The sequence below is a fragment of the Macaca mulatta genome, chromosome 7 (assembly GCF_049350105.2).
Source record: "Macaca mulatta isolate MMU2019108-1 chromosome 7, T2T-MMU8v2.0, whole genome shotgun sequence".
Lineage (NCBI taxonomy): Eukaryota > Metazoa > Chordata > Mammalia > Primates > Cercopithecidae > Macaca > Macaca mulatta.
This window is the reverse complement of record NC_133412.1, coordinates 41,155,202-41,172,247: the sequence shown is the minus strand read 5'-3', so window position 1 is coordinate 41,172,247 and position 17,046 is coordinate 41,155,202. Positions and strand designations below refer to the sequence as shown.

Below are 17,046 nucleotides of genomic sequence, written 5' to 3'. Positions count from 1 at the left end.
TTTTTAGTAGAGGCGGGGTTTCACCGTGTTAGACAGGATGGTCTCGATCTCCTGACCTCGTGATCCGCCCGCCTCAGCCTCCCAAAGTGCTGAGATTACAATCCTGAGCCACCGCATCCGGCCAGCTTGTTGCTTTTGAGTGAGCTTCACACACAATACCCAGATCATAAAGCACTAGCAACAATGACATCACTCCTCATGTAGCTACTCCCTTACATCGTTTACCAGAAATAGATACACATTTTATACATAGAAACTTAAAAGCTACACACGTAAGACCCACTATTTAATGAGTACTTCATATGTGCCGTATGTGAGCTTTACATATATTTCACTCCTCAGAGGAACCTTGTGATAATAACTGGTATAATAAATTGACGCATAAGGAACTGAGGTTCAGAGAGCTCAAGCAACTTGCCCAAGGTCACACACCTGGGATAAGTGGGATTCCAGAATAATTCCCACCAGTGTCTGACAGTGAAGCACATGGCTCCTAACTCTTGGACTAAACTGCATTATGTGACACACAAACATATATCTAATTTAACCATGGGCAAGCACTCCCTCGTCTGTCTATACCTTAATTTCTTACATTAGTGACACATTCATGGCTCGTATGTTTGTGTGCTTCTTGCACGCCTCCAATTAGATGGCAAACTTCTGGAACGCAGAGGCCAACTCTATTTTTTGTCCCCATGTCATCGGTCAGTTACACATAATTGGTGCTCGTTAGAATATTTGGAAGGAAAGACACCATGAAGGTGGCTGGAAAGGCGGAAGTCCAGGAGCAAAACCAGGTAGAAAGAGGAAGTTGGAGATGGGGTATTCATTCAACAATTTAATGTCCAGTTGGACCTATGTTAGGCACTGGGGATACGGTGAGGACTCAGCCAGTCCGTGTCCTTCCCCTCATGGGGTTTCACTGTGGAGGTCGAGGTCATGATCAAGGATGTAAGTCACCCAAAGGACGCTTTACTCAGTGTTCCCAAACAGAAAAGAAAACCTAGGAGCCAGGCCCTGGCATCTGCAGCGTTCTGGCAGTCCCGTAAGGCGCAAAGACACGAACAAAGTAGAAGAGTAGGTCAAGTGAAACGCTTTTATGTGATTGAACTTGGCCGGCCCTCCGCTGCGATGGGAGATAAAGAGCGTGGGGCGCCGGGTGCGCGGCGGAGATAAAGGGGTGTGGCCCTGGCCCTGCCGCCGGCCGTACCACGTGTCCCCGAGCCGCGCCGGGCGACGGAGTCTTCCCTGCCCACCACCAGGAAAACGGGGCGCACCGCATGGCCCCCCACTCCTCACCATCCTTTGTGAAACGCCCCCAATTGTGCTTCATCTGCGGAGTCAGGTCCCCGCAGGCAGTCGGGGCTGCCCGGATTCCGCGAGGGCTGAAAGGTGAGGGCCGCGCGGTGGCAAAGTGCCCCCAGCACCTAGCTTGGCTCCCCTCGCGCCCAAATCCCCTCCCCCCTTTTCGCTCAACCCCCAGCTCCACCTGAGCAGCGTTCCTCCTCGCTCCCCTTTCACCTCCCGCTCTGGGCCTGCTGGGCGGGGCGAGGGCTCCCGGCTGCGCGAGAGTTCCGCTCAAATCTCGCGAGACTCGCCTGCCGCCGCTGCTGCTGCCGCCTCTTACGTCTTTCCCTTTGACAAGTCGCTGCTGCTGCAGCAAAAATAAAGGACGCGACCGCCGCAGCTTCTGCCGAGCCGGGCTCGGGTCGCCGGAGCCGCGCCCCACCCCGCCAGCTCCAGAGCCGCATACGGTAACGCATCATCTTCTGTCCTCCTGGTCCTGTGTGTGTGTGTGTACTTTACCAGCCGCGCAGGGCCGGCCGGGACCGTTTCGGGACTGCCGCCGAGCGGTGCTGCTGGGGTCCCGGGTGGACGGCAAGCGAGCTGGGGGAGCCCTCTCGGCGCGGCGCGGCCCTCCCGGGTCCCCGGCTCTAGAGGCCTCCTGCCGCCCGGGCGCCTCCGAGCAGCGTAGAAGCCGAGGCGCCCGAGGAGAGGGCCGAGGGACCCGCCCCTCCAGAAGCTTACAGTGTCTGTGCCTTGGCCCCACGGTGGTCGCGTCTCTTTCTGCCTCATTCCTTTATCCGCTGACCAGCTCCCCTGCTTCGGCTGGGGCTCGGTCCGAGGGCGGCGGCCGACTCCCTCTCAGAGTGCGGGGAGAGCCGCGACCCCGGTGTCCCCAGGCGCCGGCCGCCTTTAGCGGGGTGGAGGCTGGGACGACGTGTCTTCCTCCTCTCCTCTGCCTTTGGGTGGGGGCAACTCATCATCTGCTAAACCTTTCTCCAAATCTCCCGCCCCGATAAAACAACAAATTATAAAGCCTTTGCAACCGGGAGGCGAGGCGAGGCGGGGCGCATTGTTTAGTCTTCAGCGTGAGATGAAGATGATGATGGTGATGACAGGAGCTACCCCGGGGAACATGGTGAAGTCTGTTCTGTGATGGGAGGCAGGTTACTGGGAGACACGAGGAAAACAGGAGCTTGTACCACCTTTCCCAGGAGGTTATGTAAAAGACATGTTATCTTAGAGAGCTGTGAAACACAGGGACAGATTTGTTTTAGTTTAAGAAATGTCTATAATACTTAGAATATAGAGATAATCAAATGATAGGAATAACAAATCTGAACAAACTAACCCATGTTTGTGATTACATCTCCAGAGGTGGCATTTCATGGTTAACATTTTGGTGTATTTCCTAACAGACACATTTTTTTTTTTTTTTTTTTTAAATCCTTGCTTGGGACTTCCTCATTCTATATATGTTCCCAAAATGATTTGTTTTATTTGAATCAGTTCTCTGGCCTGCTTGATTAAAACTGGCTAGTTGTTCATTATCACTGGCTGAACTCTGCCATCACTATCTTTTTCATTGGGCCCTTTTCCAAAATGATTGTTAGCTAAGTGGTTTGAAAAACCAAACGTTAAAACATTGTTTATTTGGATCTAGTACATATGTATGTATTATATTTTTACAATGCTGCTAGTGGTGGTTGCTCAAAATGGGGCAGTATTTGTAGAAGGCGAAGAAACTATGATTATTCATAGTGGGAAGAAACCTATTTACCTCAAGGTTTTATGAAATTGATTTCTACTGGATATTTTTAGACCAAAATTGTTCTGTGACATTGTTTGTTTCATAGTGCCTGTTGTGATTAATGTGGGATGAGTATGTCCCTTTAATATATGTGTTTCCAAAGCCTGTGTTTATACAAGCAAAATTGAGTGTCCTAGGTGCCTGTCTTATGCATTAATGTACATATACATATATATACACATACACGGACACATATACATATGTATTATGCACCTATACACATTTATATATCTTGGAAGTGAGTTAAGATGTATTGCTATATTATTTGAGAAAAGGTAGCATTAGGTAGGGCAAAGAACAGTCATAATATTTCCCCCAAATCACATGACAAGATTGTATGGCAGAATGAGATATCTAGGGAGGTTGGAAATCTGGAGCCTTTTAAAAATAGGATAGATTGTCATCTCGGGTTGTTGTTATTGGAATGGATTAAATGGCCTATTAAGGCCTCTTGTAATTCTAAACTTTTATGAATTTTGCTTTCCCGAAGGTTCTTATCATTTTGCTTCTTAAATTTCCAGTCATGCTGTTTACATGTGACACATCCATTCATTTGCTGGTCATGTATTCCATTTCCAATGCAGGCACCCTGATGGTGCATGGAAGAGAAAGCAAATGTAAATGCGTCACTTAATCTGCTTATTAATATAAACATCTCTTGAAAATCTCACTTAATTTAAAGGAATTTTGGAGGATATGTTGTTGATTGGACTGGATTGGTTAGTAGAGGGTGCAAATAATAAATAGTAATACAATTCCAATGTCCCAAGCATTTTTCCCCCAAAAAAGTCATGCTAAATACTCCCTAATATTTGAAATAGAAAAAGAAAAAAGGGCTGAATTGTATTGAAGGAGCTGATCTTTTAAAATTCAGATTTTCAGATTTTAAAATGATGGTAATGATGACATTGTGGCTTGGAGAGTGAAACGTTTGTGTTAGGATGAAAAGAAACTTGTGGGCCGGGCGCGGTGGCTCACGCCTGTAATCCCAGCACTTTGGGAGGCCGAGATGGGCGGATCACGAGGTCAGGAGATCGAGACCATCCTGACTAACACGGTGAAACCCCGTCTCTACTAAAAATACAAAACTTAGCCGGGCACGGTGGCGGGCGCCTGTAGTCCCAGCTACACGGGAGGCTGAGGCAGGAGAACGGCGTGAACCCGGGAGGCGGAGCTTGCAGTGAGCTGAGATCCGGCCACTGCACCCCAGCCTGGGCGACTGAGCGAGACTCCGTCTCAAAAAAAAAAAAAAAAAAAAGAAAAGAAACTTGTGAAACAAAACTTGAATGTTATAGTTGGATAACTGTATAATAACAATATACTATAATCTGTTGAAGGTATTTTTAAAACTGTAAATAGAACTTTTGGCCAGGCAGAGTAGCTCACACCTGTAATCCCAGCACTTTGGGAGGCCGAGGTGGGAGGATGGCTTGAGCCCAGGAGATCAAGATCAGTCTGGACAACACGGTGAAACCCTGTCTCTATGGTAAATACAAAGATTTGCTGGGCATGGTGGTGCATACCTGCAGTTCCCGCTATTAGGGAGGCTGAGACGGGAAGATCAATTGAGGCTGGGAGGTTGAGGCTGCTGTGAGCTGTGATTGCACCACAGTACTCCAGCCTGGGAGACAGAGTGAGACTCTATCTCAAAAAAAAAAAAACAAAAAAAAAACCGACCAACCAAACAAAAAAACAAAAAAATCAACAACAAAGCTCTACACAACTTCGGCTTAACGCATAAAATACATTGTTATGAGCACACATTGCAGATTATCATGATGTTGAAAACATAAAAAGTTGGTCAAATCATTTACAGAGAAATTTGCAAAGCCAGTAAAGTCACATCTGTTAGCATTTTCTTTAACTACAAAAAGTGAAAAAGAGCATAAAGTAGTTATTTACTTACTAGATGCCAGATCCGATTTTTATGATTTTAGTTTGTTCTGATGTCTCCTACTGGGCTCTCTAAATTAATAGGACTTAAATTTCAGATGAGATCCTTGAGCAAGAAGATGTGACAGTTGTATCAGATGACTGGTTAATGGATTTTATTTATTTTTAATGGTTTATTTAGAAATAATGTTAGACTTACAGAAAAGTTGCAGAAATAGTACAGAGTTCTTACATACTCTTCACCAAGCACCCCCTAATGTTAACAACTTACATGTAACCATAGTACAATGATCAAAACCAGGAAGTTGGCATTGGTGTAATTCTATTAACTAGACTGTAGATTTTACTTAATTTCACTGGTTTTTCCCATTAATGCCTTTTTTGTTGTTGTTGTTCTAGGATCTAATCTAGGTTCCCACGTTGCATTCAGTTGTTATGTCTTCTTCACCTTCTCCAATCTCTGACAGTTCCTCAGTTTTTGTTTTTCATGACCTTCACATTTTTGATGAGTACTGTTATTTTGTAGAACTTCTTTCATTTTGGGTTTGTCTAATGTTTTTTCTCATGATTTGATTGAGGCTAAGCATGTTTTGCAAGAAAACTACAGAAGTGATGTTGTATCCTTCTCAATGCATCGTATTAGGGGGTACATGGTGTTGACATGTATTTTTGCTAGTGATATTTTAACTTTGAACCCTTAGTGGTATTCTTCATGGTAAAGTTACTATTCTTCCCTTTATTGTTCATACATATCTTGGGGGAGATACTTTGAGACTGTGGATATTCAGTTTCTCCTCAAACTTTCTGCCATTGATTTTTAACATCCATTGGTAGATCTTGTCAGCAACAGTTGTTACTGTGGTGTTTGGCTAATTATGATTTTGTATTTCCCTCATTCCTTCTGCATTTATTAATTGGAATTCTTCTGTAAGGGAGAGATGTCACCTTTCTCTCACTTATTTATTCAATTATTTGTTTATATTAGTGTCTTCTTATGGATCTTTATTTTCTATGGGTTATAATCCAATACTATCATTATTTATTTTGTTGTTCGAATTGTTCCAGCTTTGGCCATTGGAAATTCTTTCAGGTTGGCCTCTACCCTTTTTCAAGCACTTCCTTATATTCTGGGGCCACAGGCTGTTCTTTTTATTTTTCGTTGCACCAGTCCTGTAGTCTACTTCTCCAAGGACTTCTGGTTCCTTTTATTGGAGAATAGTATTTAAAATCAAAATCTGTATACTCATTATGTTTAGTGGAGTTTTATTGCTCTTAGGACTTCAATTGACAGAACTAGGAAATATATCAGTATATTATATATTTTTTTGTATATATATAATATGTGCATACACATATTTTATGTATATATGTATAAACATATATGTGCGCGCACATACACACATACTGATATTTCTTTCTTTTTGAGACAGGGCCTCGCTCTGTCACCTAGGCTGGAGTGCCGTGGCGTGATCATAGCTTACTGCAGCCTTGAACTCCTGGCCTTAAGCCATCCTTCCACCTCAGTCTCCCAAGTAGCTGGGACTACAGACATGCACCCACCATGCCCCGCTGAGTTAAAAAAAAATTTTTTAGTGGAGACGAGGTCCTGCTATTTTGCCTATGCTGGCCTTGAGCTCCTGACCTCAAGTGATCCTCCCGCCTTGGCCTCTCAGAGTGTTGGGATTCCATGCGTGAGCCACAGTACCCTGCCTTTATTTCTATATATGTTTAAAACCGTGGGTTCATATTGACACCTATTCTTTTTTTTTTTTTTTTTTTTTTTGAGACGGAGTCTCGCTCTGTCACCCAGGCTGGAGTGCAGTGGCCGGATCTCAGCTCACTGCAAGCTCCGCCTCCCGGGTTCACGCCATTCTCCTGCCTCAGCATCCCGAGTAGCTGGGACTACAGGCGCCCGCCACCTCGCCCGGCTAAGTTTTTTTTGTATTTTTAGTAGAGACAGGGTTTCACCGTGTTAGCCAGGATGGTCTCGATCTCCTGACCTCGTGATCCACCCGTCTCGGCCACACCTATTCTAATCCAACACCACAAAGTTCATCCTAACCTTCTCCCGTTCCTTATTTGTAACTTCTGTCTCTGTCAGAAAACTGGCGTTCACGATGTAGAGTAGACTCACTAATTTGTTGACTTCTAGAATACACATGAAGTGGTTACAGATTGCTAACCTGTACCCTAGTGAAAAACGTATTTACTAGAGTATTTGTATGTAGTTATTTTTGTCTTTAGCCTCATAGTATCTAGTCAAAATAGTTTTCCAAAGTTACTTAGATTAGTTATTTTCTTTCTCACTCCCTTTAGTTTAGTTAATCTTATTCATCCCTAATGCATTAGGTTCATTTGTTATTGTTACTATTCCATTTTGGGTTACCTCCAACCCTAGATGATTTTAATTATTATTACTTTTTGGCATATGAAACATTACAGTTACTAAACACTGCTACTACTAAACACTACTATATAAAAAGGTGTGCTGGGCTGGGTGCAGTGGCTCATGCCTGTAATCCCAGCACTTTGGGAGGCCGAGGCGGGCAGATCGCCTGAGATTGGTAGTTCGAGACCAGCTTGGCCAACATGGAGAAACCCCATCTCTACGAAAAATACAAAATTAGCCGGGCGTAGTGGCGCTTGCCTGTAATCCCAGCTACCCGAGAGGCTGAGGCAGGAGAATCGCTTGAACCTGGGAGGCAGAGGTTGCGGTGAGCCAAAATCTCGCCATTGCACTCCAGTCTGGGCAACAAGGGCGAAACTTTGTCTCAAAAAAAAGAAAAGAAAAAAGTTGTACTGAAAAATGTCACTCTCTCCTTGTTTTTACTATCTCATTTTCATCCCCCCATCTTTGTTTCTACCTCTTGCCCATGCCCTGTGGGTACACAGTCTATTTAGTTTCTGGTTTGTCTCTTCCTTTATTTCTGTTACACAAATGAAAATATATGTGGGTATTCTCTTATATTCGTTTTCTTCTCATATAATTTCTTATTGCCATACGATTGACATACCATACAACTCACCCTTTTAAAGTGTACAATTCAGTGGTTTCTAGTGTATTCACAAGATGGTGCAGCCATCACAACTATCTAATTCTGGAACACTTTCGTCACCCCAAAAGAAACTCTGTATCCATTAGCAATCACTTCCCAGATCCCCTTCCCAATCTACTTTCTGTCTGTGTGTGTTTGCCTATTCTGGATGTTTTGTGTTAATGGAATCATATAATATGTGGCATTTTGTGCCTGGCGTCTTTCACTTAGCATAATTTTGTCAAGGTTCGTCAGTGTTGTAGCATGTATCAGTACTTCATTCCTTTTGATAACTGAATGTTATTCCATTGTATGAGTATACTACATTATGTTTTCTACTTATTAGCTGTTATAGGACATTTGGTTTTCTACTTATTAGCTGTTATGAATAATGCTGTTTTGTACATTCATGTACAATTTTTTGTGTGGACATATATTTTTAATTCTCAAAGGTATATATACCTAGGAGTGGAATTGCTGGGTCATATGATTACTCTATGTTTAACTTTTTGAGCAACTGCCAGATTGTTTTCCTAGTCCCTTCTTTTTTATGCGAAGAGTATATTACACTCTTTTGCACTTTTCTTTTTTCACTCAATAGTATATCCTGGAAATTACTCCAAATCAGTTCATTCTTTTGAAGAGATATTCCTTTCATTTTCTTTGCGTTTTTTTTTTTTTTTTTTTTTTGACACAGTCTCACTCTGTTGCCCAGGCTGAAGTGCAGTGGTACAATAATGGCTCAAACTGCGGCCTTAATCCCCCGGGCTTAAGCGATCCTCCTGCCTCAGCCACCAGAGTAGCTGGGACTACAAGTGTGCACCACTACACCTGGCTAATTTGTTGATTTTTTTGAGATGGGGTTTTGTCGTGTTGCCCAGGCTGGTCTCACTGCACCCAGCCTATTCTTTTTTACAGCTGTGACTTAACTGTGTAGATGTTTCTTAACCTCTTCAACCATTCATCTATGTATGGGCATTTCGGTCGTTTCTTATGTAAATAGTCTTGTACATAGTATTTTGGTATTGTTAGAACTGTTTCTTCAAGGCAGATTTCTGTAAGTGTGATTGCTAGTTCAAAAGTTAAGTGCACATGTGGTTTTGTTAGATATTCCCAAATCCCCAAATTTTCCTTCACAAGTGTACCAATTTGCATTCTCACCAGTAATGTGTGAAAGCACCAACAGAATATGTTGTCATACTTTATATATATATATATATATATATATATATATATATATATATATTTCTTTTTTTTTTAACCAGAGATAAGTGATTTAAAAAATAGTAGTCATTCTGGTGACCCCTTGTGGATGGGCACTTAATGCTTGTAGATGATTGGTTCTTACAGCTTGAAAATGAAATACATTGTCCACTAATATTGCATTCATACATGTAGCTTATTATGTGCAGGTGAAGTCCGTTAGTTCTGGCCTAGTCAGGATTGCTCATTTTAACATTTTGCATTTAATGGAAGTGCTACATTGATTCATAGTACCTGTGCTCTAAAATACTTGTGGAGTTTGACAAAGGATAACTGAAATTCTAATAATATTTCTTCCTCTAGAATATGTGATACGGTAGTTATTGGTTCACATTGTACATAGTTATTTTGAACAGTGTATACAGTACATATTGATACCCATGGTATGGTAGTTATTTGGACCAGTAATGGCAGTATCTTGGAACCTGTCATTGTTCCATAAGGAAGGAGGGTAGTTGTAATGAAAAACTGCGAGTTTAAAGTCCTGGGTTAGGGCAATCCTATTAGATTTTAGTGGTGCCAAAAAACTAAGACAACATGAAGAAATCGCCATCTTTTAGGGTAACAAGTGCTGCCCAGCAAGACTGGAAATTTAGGTTCATTCCCAGAAAGAGCACTGCTCCAGGTGGTTGGAACACATTAATTCCAACTTGACGAGTTTATATTCTGTTCATTTTCTTTTAAAAAAATTATTATTTGGCCGGGCGTGGTGGCTCACACTTGTAATCCCAGCACTTTGGGAGGCTGAGGTGGGTGGATCACCCGAGGTCAGAAGTTCAAGACCAGCCTGGCCAACATGGTGAAACCCCATCTCTACTAAAAAAAACAAAAATTAACCGAGCATGGTGAAAGGTGCCTGTAATCCCAGCTATTCGGGAGGCTGAAGCAGGAGAATCACTTGAACCCAGGAGGTAGAGGTTGCAGTGAGCTGAGACGCTCCATTATACTCAGCCTGGGCGACAAGAGCGAGACTCTGTTTCAAAAAAAAAATATATATATATTATTTTTCTTTTTTTTTTTTTAAGTGACTTTCTAATGAACTGATGTTTCCAGGAAAATAGATGCTGAGTGCTGATTGTGAATGGAACCAGTAAAGGCCTGGGATAGTCTTAAAGTACAATCACCTTTGCTGCTATAAAAACTTCAAATAATACTTCATTTTACTGATTGCAAAATAAGCCCACAAAAAGTCACAGGATGGTAACATATTGTTCACCAGTCTCTTCTCTCTAGTTTTATTTGTTTATTTCAGGCTTACTTACTTATTTATTGTATGAATTTAATGTGTACACATGATGTTTTGATATTCATAGTGAAATGATTGCTATAGGTAAGCAATTTAACATACCCATCATCTCACATAGTTACTTTTTTTGTGTGCTAGGAACATTTAAAATCTACTTTTAGAAAATTTCTAGTATATAATATGCTAACATTAGTTATAGTGCTCATAGTATACTTTATTTATTTTTTTGAGACAAAGTCTTGCTCTGTCACCCAGGCTGGGATGCAGTGGTATGATCTCTGTTGATGGTAACCTCCACCTTGGGTTCAGGTGATTCTCATGCCTCAGCCATCGGAGTAGCTGGGTGTGCACTGCCACACCTAGCTAATTTTTTGTATTTTTAATGAGCCGGGGTTTTGCCAAGTTGGCCAGGCTGCTCTCGAACTCCCGGCCTCAGGTGATCTCCCTGCCTCGGCCTCCCACAGTGCTGGGATTGATTACAGGCTTTAGCTACCGCACCCAGCCCTCATGCTATACTTTAGATCTCTAGATTTATTCATCCTATATTACTCCAACTTTGTTCCCTTGACCTACATCTCCCCCACTCTCCCAGCCACAGTTCTAGTCTCTGTTTCTATGTATTGACTTTTTTTTTTTTTTTTTTTTTTAAGATTCCACATATAGAAAAGATGATTTAGTTTTTTAGTTTTTTTTTTTTCCGCCCTATGTCTGGTTTATGTCACTTAACACAATGTCCTCCAGGTTTGTTTTGTTGTAAATGGCAGGATCTCCTTTTTGAAAGCTGAATAATATTCCAGAGTGTATTTGTATCACAGTTTCTTTATCGAGCCATCCACTGACAGACATGTAGGTTCGTTCCATATCTCAGCTAGTGTGAATAATGCTGCAGTGAACATGGGAATGCATCTCTGTCTCTGAGGTGCTGCTTTTATTTCTTTTGGGTTGAAACCCAGAAGAGAGATTGCTAGATCATATGGTTGTTTTCTTTTTAATTTTTTTTGTTTTTTGAGACGGAGTCTCGCTGTGTTGCCCAGACTGGAGTGCAGTGGCATGATCTCAGCTCACTGCAACCTCCGCCTCCAGTGTTCAAGTGATTCTCCTGCCTTGGCCTCCTGAGCAGCTGGGACTACAGGCGCCTGCTACCACGCCTAGCTAATTTTTTTGTATTTTTAGTAGAGATGGGGTTACCGTGTTAGCCAGGATGGTCTCCATCTGCTGACCTTGTGATCCGCCCGCCTCGGCCTCCTAAAGTGCTGGGATTATAGGCGTGAGCCACTGCACCTGGCCCTTTTTAATTTTTTGAGAAACCTACATACTGTTTTCCATAATGGCTGTTCCAATTTACATTTCCACCAACAGCGTTCAAGTATTTCCTTTTCTCCACTCCCTGATCAACACTTATCTCTTGTCTCTTTGATAATTGCCATCCTCACAGGTGTGAGGTGATACCTTATTGTGGTTTTGATTTGTGTTTCCCTAATGATTAGCGATGTTGAGCCATTTTTATGTCCTATTTGGAGAAATATCTATTCAAGTCATTTGCCCATTTTAAAAGCAGGTTATTCATTTTTGTTTTTTGCTATTGAGTTGTGTGAGTTCCTTACATATTTTGAATATTAACCCTGTATCAGATACATAGTTTGCAAATACTTTCTCCAAATCCATAGGCTACGTTTTCATTTTGTTAATTGTTCTTTTGCTGTGCAGAAATCTCTCTCATTTTAAATGATTCCTAATAGTAGCAATGGAATAATAATAATGGATTAATGGTAGTATAGTATAGTTCTTTCAACTGTGTTTCATAAGAGAATTAAACCCAAATATCCAAAGACATTTAGACATTTGTTATATGTAAAGAATTATCTTCTCTCCAATGTAGGATGGCACTAGTTATGTACCATCCTTGTGAGAATTGAGAAAGTATCCACTCCGACCGTTGTCAATGTTCTGAGGTTCAGATAACAAACCCCAGTTGAGAAAGGTCATGGGCATTGTCGTCAGTTAGATCTGTTCTTTCCCCTACCTCCTTCTTTCTTCTGTGAATTAGCAGAATGATGTTAGGCAAGTCTTAATCTCTTAGCCTCAGTTTTCTGATCTATAAAATGGTAATAATTATAGTTGCTACATCATAGGGCTGATGTGAGGATGAAATAAACAAAATCTTCTACATCTATATTTATTTAATTCTATGGCTTTAAATACTATCTGTATGCCTATTGACTCACATTTATATCTTCAGCCTGAACCCCCTCCCCAAGATTGAGAGTCATAGTTCATCAGATTGTTCTCACTTATAAGTGGGAGCTAGTGATGAGAAAATGTGGACACACAGAGGGGAGCAACAGTCACTGGGGCCTGTTGGAGAGTGGAGAATGGGAGGAGGGAGGGGATCAGGAAAAATAACTAATGGGTACTAGGCTTAATACCTGGGTGATGAAATAATCTGTACAACAAACCCATGACATGAGTTTACTTATATAACAAACTATCTAATAGACATCTCAAACTAAATTTATACAACACAGAAGGTATGATTCCTATTCTCATTATTTCCTCTGAATCTGCTCTTGGTATTAGTAAATGGCAGGACCATTCAACTAGTTGCTCAGGCCGGAATCCTAAGTGATCTATGATTCTTCTTTTTTCTTTGTACCCTTTAACCAGTCTATTAGCAAATCATCTTGGCTCTATTTTCTGAATACATTTCTAATCTGATCACATTTTGTCATCTCTGCCTTATTATGCTGGTTTAAACCACCACCATCTCCTGTGTGGGTAATTATAATAGTCTCTTATCTGATTTCCTTGTTTTCTCACTTGACCTCTTATAGGCTATTTTCTACTTCATAACTAGAATGACCTTTTCAAATGTTAATCACTCCTTTACTTAATACTTTAGATGACTTCTAAATTAAATTATTATTATTATTTTAAAATAATTTTTTTTTGGGGACAGAGTCTTGCTCTGTTGCCCAGGCTGGAGTGCAGTGGCACGATCTCGGCTCACTGCAACTCTGCCTCCTGGATTCAAGCGATTATCCTGCCTCAGCCTCCCGAGTAGCTGGGATTACAGGCACATGCTACCACGCTTGGCTAATTTTTGTCTTTTTAGTAGAGACGGAGTTTCACCATGTTGGTCAGGCTGGTCTCGAACTCCTGGCCTTGAGTGATCTGCCTGCCTCGGCCTCCCAAAGTGTTGAGATTACAGGCGTGAGCCACCGTGCCTGGCTATTTTAAAATAACTTAAAATACAGTTATTTTAAATTAAAAGAACAGCCAAATTCCTAGCCATGGCCTGCAAGGTCCTACATGATGTAGTCCCTGCCTCCCGCCTCTTGTTTATTCCACTTCTCCTACATTGAACTAGCCGTATTCCTTGACCGAGCCAGGCACACTCCCAGGGTTTAAAACTTGTTTATCCCTTTTCTCAAGTTTTTGCACTGCTGGTTCGCTCACATAGTTCAGGCCTCTGTTTAAAGAGAGTGCGTCAGACTTCACCCCTGTAGAGAGATCTTCGGTGAATGCAATATAAAACAGTGGTCCCTCCCTACATCCCCTATCTTTCTTGCTTTATTTTTTTTATGGCACTTATGCTTCCTGATATTGAATTACTTGCCTACCTGGTTATTATTTGTCTCCCTCACTAGAATGTAAACTCCATGAAAGCAGGAATATTAGATATGTTGTTTATTCCACTGCCTAGAAAAGTCCCTAGCATGTAGTAAACTAGGAGTACGACTACAGGAAGTTGTCTGTGGAGTAAAACTGTCTCTAAATTAGATTAACTGATTTTTTTTTTTTTTTTTTTTTTTGTAAGACAGGGTATCACTCTGTCTCCCAGGCTGGAGTGCAGTGGTGGGATCATGGCTTATTGCAGCCCTGACCTCCCAAGACTCAGGTGATCCTCCCACCTCAGCCTCCCAGGTAGCTGTGACTGCAGGCGTGCACAACCACACCTTGCTGAATTTTTTTTTTTTTTTTTTTTTTAAATGGAGTCTCACTCTGTTGCCAGGCTGGAGTGCAGTGGTACGATCTTGGCTTATTGCAACCTCCTGTCTCCTTGGTTCAAGTGATTCCCCTTTACATTGTGAAATGTTAGGATTTAGGATTTATAACATTATCAAGAGCATATAATTGTTCATAGAGTGTGCTAAATAATATGTAAAAAAACCCCAAAAAAACCAAAAAACCAAAAACTTGAATTTTTAGCTCTTGTTCTGGTTGCAAGTGTTTAAGCTATTTGGTTGTCCCCTAATGATAATGGTAGTAAAGTTAATGTAATAGTAATATTTTCTCTTGTTTCTGGTAAGTTATTTTTCCTCACTCTAAACTCCTGATTTAAAATCTCTGTTAAGCTGGGCGTGGTGGCATGCCTATAGTCCTAGCTTCTCGGGAGGCCAAGGTCAGAGGATTGCTTGAGCACAGGAGTTCAACACTAGCCTAGGCAACATAGCAAGACCTCTCAAAAGCAAAAAAAAAAAAAAGGATAACGTCTCTGTTGGTTTTGATTTTTTTTTGAGATACATTGTTGTTTTTTTAAAAATACGGTAGTATTTATGGAAAGCTTTTTAAAGTTTTGCGGTATTTTAAGACCTTAGTCACTATACCATAAAACTCTTCAGTCATGGCCACTTTTATGTGATATAATTCAAAGTAAGCAGCCTTGATAACTGATAGCATTGGAAATAAGTAGTTAACCTAATTTAGAACTAGGAAGATTATATTTCAGTGTTAATATAATTTAGAAGCATCGTGGGCCATTATCTTATTTATGAGATATCATTGAACTTTCATATATAACCAAATATTCAGTCGTGTATAATGAAATTTAGTAATATGATCATAGTATCTGCTTTCTCAAATTTGCTCATTCTTTTGGAAAGAATGAGGGATGGAGAATGATGGAAAGATTTGTGTAATTTAATGATGGTGGTGTGGTGGAAGAGTAGACAGACGCACATATAAAGGAATAACACTAGCACATACTGAACATTTACTGTGCAGTCACTGTTCTAAGCAGTTTCATGTATTTTTTATTTTTAAATTGGCAGATAAAATTGTATGTATTTCTTGTGTGCTACATGAAGTTTTGAAGTATATATACATTGCAGAATGACTAAATCTAGCTAATTTACATATACATTACTTCATTTAGTCATCATTTTTGTGGTGAGAACACTTAACATCCACTCTTAGCGTTTTTCCATGTATTATTTAACCCACATTTAAACTTATGAGCTAAAACCTTATTTGCAGATAAGGAATTTAAAGCACAGAGAGGTTAAGTAACTTGCCTAAGCTCATACTCAGCTAGGAAGTGATGCAGACTGGATGAGAATTCAGAAATGAAAAAGTGTTGGTGGAGACTGTGGGGGACAGAGCATAGAAAAGGCCAGCCTCAATGACATAGTTTTGGCTGAGGTAAAACCCCATCCAAGTAGTGTCATGTGGGCAAGACCGTGGTATATGGGTGTTCAGGAATTCATGGTGACAATGAGACAGAACTTTAGAGAACCTAATGCTTTGATTTCTTAAAGCATGTTTCTAGTTCTGTTTTGCCAAGGAGAAGAATAGGTGTTAGAAGAGAACGGTAATTGGTGTAAGGATTGGCTTTGCTATTAAAAAGTGAATCTTAGTGAATCTTTATTCCTTGAAATCTGAAGTTTTTCTTGATAGTTCTTGAAACCCAATGATATTAAGGAGCAAGGTTAAGCAAACTGTCTAGAGTACAAACAAATAGAGAATAACAACTTACATTTATTTATAGCTTTTTAGTTTATAAAATACTTTTGTAAACATTTTCTCAATTGATATAAATAACACCTCTGTGAGACAGGCAGGCAGATGTTCTTCTCCCATTTGACAAACTTCCATGGAGGAGAGGAGGGAACTGCCTTAGGAATGAGCCCCTGAATAATCTCAACCTCTAGTTGTTCTTTTTTATGATGCAACCAGAAATGAACTGGTCTGGTTCTACGACCAAAGCCTAGAGGTTGCTATTTCTTTGTAAAATTGCCAGAGTATGAGTAGTGGGCTTCTGTATTGTATGGTGCTGCAGGTTTGTTCTCTAAAATAAGTGATTGGAGAGCTACTTAATCTGGAAGCAGAAGAGGTACTTGGCATTAAGAATGGATCAAGATGGCTTATGGTAATTGACATGTTCTTAAATAATGTTTGTTATACCAAAAGCCTAGGTGTTTTACATAAATGTCATTTAGATTAAAACTATAATTCTAATGGCAACACTATAGTATCTTTTAAACCAATATTTTAATTAAAACCTACTAGCTGCAGTAATACTGAAGTGGTTTTGATTGTGTCTATGGATTAGCATAGAGGTGGGGCACTTTACTCTTTAGAAGTTGAAAAAGAAAGTCTGGTAGCTTCTAAAAAGGCAGAAGTGTGGCAGTGGTGAAATGTTGATAAAAGTTTGGTATGTCCCATATCTCTTGTTCTTTTGAGAATAGTTTGAAATACTTTGGCTAATTTAAATTGGTCTAAGATATTAAGAAGGA

The 17,046-nt window shown here is 40.7% G+C and overlaps 1 protein-coding gene across 1 annotated transcript in view; it reads left to right on the top strand.

Annotated features, from left to right (window-relative positions):
• The first annotated feature begins 1,589 nt into the window (after positions 1 to 1,589).
• The window catches only part of HERC1 (HECT and RLD domain containing E3 ubiquitin protein ligase family member 1), a 224,019-nt gene continuing 208,562 nt past the window's right edge, over positions 1,590 to 17,046 (top strand). The window contains exon 1 of the mRNA XM_077939543.1: positions 1,590 to 1,754. The gene's annotated coding sequence lies outside the window, so the exon portion shown is untranslated. The remainder of the gene's footprint in view (positions 1,755 to 17,046) is intronic.